Raw genomic sequence first — 2,189 nt, 5'->3', positions numbered from 1 at the left:
CCCAGACACACACTGACCATCACCTCCCTCCCCGGACACACGCTGACCATCACCTCCCTCCCCAGACACACACTGACCATCACCTCCCTGCCCAGACACACACTGACCATCACCTCCCTCCCCAGACACGCGTTGACCATCACCTCCCTCCCCAGACACGCGCTGACCATCATCTCCCTCCCCAGACACGCGCTGACCATCACCTCCCTCTCCAGACACACTCTGACCATCACATCCCTCCCCAGACACGCGCTGACCATCATCTCCCTCCCTGAACACTCGCTGACCACCACCTTCCTCCCCGGACATTCGCTGACCATCACCTCCCTCTCCGGACACACTCTGACCATCACCTCCCTTCCCGGACACTCGCTGACCATCACCTCCCACCCCGGACACACTCTGACCATCACCTCCCTTCCCAGACACGTGCTGACCATCACCTCCCTTCCCAGACACGTGCTGACCATCACCTCCCTTCCCGGACACTCGCTGACCACCACCTCCCTCCCCAGACACGTGCTGACCACCACCTTCCTCCCCAGACACGTGCTGACCATCACCTCCCTCCCCGGACAAACTCTGACCATCACCTCCCTCCTCGGACACTCGCTGACCATCACCTCCCTCCCCAGACACATTTTGACCATCACCTCCCTCCCCAGACACACGCTGACCATCACCTCCCTCCCCAGACTCGTGCTGACCATCACCTCTCTCCCCGGACACGCGCTGACCACCACCTCCCTCCCCAGACACACTCTGACCATCACCTCCCTCCCCGGACACTCGCTGACCATCACCTCCCTCCCCGGACACTCGCTGACCACCACCGCCCTCCCCGGACACTCGCTGACCACCACCTCCCTCCCGGGACACGCGCTGACCATCACCTCCCTCCCCGGACACTCGCTGACCACCAACCTCCCTCCCGGGACACGCGCTGACCACCACCTTCGTCCCGGACACTCGCTGACCACTACCTCCCTCCCGGGACACTCGCTGACCACCACCTCCCTCCCGGGACACGCGCTGACCACCACCTCCCTCCCCGGACACTCGCTGACCACCACCTCCCTCCCCGGACACTCGCTGACCACCACCTCCCTCCCCGGACACTCGCTAACCCACAACCTCCCTCCCGGGACACGCGCTGACCACCACCTCCCTCCCGGGACACGCGCTGACCACCACCTCCCTCCCGGACACTCGCTGACCACCACCTCCCTCCCGGGACACGCGCTGACCACCACCTCCCTCCCCGGACACTCGCTGACCACCACCTCCCTCCCCGGACACTCGCTGACCACCACCTCCCTCCCGGGACACGCGCTGACCACCTCGCGATCCGGCCGTTGGTGCTGCGTTGACTCCGCCGGATGTGTGATCCGTCTGAACCACTATTTCCAAATGGGGCGGGGAGGGGGGTTGTTCTTCCTGTGGCTCCTTCACTGCAGCAACAAGAGCGAAACCATCGCCTTCAATTCTACTAATCATGAAATGTTAAATATATACTGCTTGAATATTTGTTCCAGATGTGGACCTGTATAAATTCTGTTGAACAGTCCTTCCATCTCTGATCTTTCCTCCCTCTTTCTGTGTAAAGGATGGATCCGTTCCTTGGTTACCGCTGAGGCGATTGCTCTTGGCAACCGAGCCCAGATTGACAGGAGCAAAGCCCAGGGACACAGGGCAGGTGGAGTGTAGGCGCTGGCTGCCTTACAGAAAGACACACCATCACCATTTGCAAAGTTTAATTGAAATTAAAACTTGGAGTGTATTGTTTCCTCCAATTTCATATAAAAAAAGGCCAATTGTGAGTAGAAATATTTCCACTTCAGAATTAATCATCATAATTGATCAGAATTATAAACACTAAGAATCAAAATTTGATTTTTATTTTTCAGTTTATTGCTTGAGCCCCTTTAACAAGGAGACACTTGTGTTCTGTGAATAGCGATATCACTAATTAGCAATGAAGAGAGAAAAGAAAGAAAGCAGAAGTTTCCTTGTATTTATAATTTTGCTTTATGATGTTTTGCTCCTTTGTTCATTTCAGTGTTAATTGATCCTAGGTACTATTTAGAAACAAGAAATTAGGTAGTACGTTTGTGTTTTTAGTTGAATCCTCGAGAAGACACTGATTTATCTCAGTGTTATTAAACAATAATAATGAACAGATCTTTCAG

General features: G+C 55.4%; 1 protein-coding gene across 19 annotated transcripts in view; it reads right to left on the bottom strand.

Annotated features, from left to right (window-relative positions):
* Positions 1 to 1,600, bottom strand: part of ulk4 (unc-51 like kinase 4) — a 497,483-nt gene extending 495,883 nt beyond the window's left edge. For 9 of the 19 annotated variants that reach the window (XR_006315934.1, XM_043719540.1, XM_043719553.1 and 6 more), the window contains exon 1: positions 1,341 to 1,482. The gene's annotated coding sequence lies outside the window, so the exon portion shown is untranslated. The other 10 variants (XR_006315935.1, XM_043719555.1, XM_043719550.1 and 7 more) reach the window with 9 other exon arrangements.
* Positions 1,601 to 2,189: the final 589 nt, after the last annotated feature.

The sequence above is a fragment of the Chiloscyllium plagiosum genome, chromosome 29, assembly GCF_004010195.1.
Source record: "Chiloscyllium plagiosum isolate BGI_BamShark_2017 chromosome 29, ASM401019v2, whole genome shotgun sequence".
Lineage (NCBI taxonomy): Eukaryota > Metazoa > Chordata > Chondrichthyes > Orectolobiformes > Hemiscylliidae > Chiloscyllium > Chiloscyllium plagiosum.
Note: the sequence above shows the minus strand (reverse complement) of the source record. Positions and strands in the feature narration are given on the sequence as shown.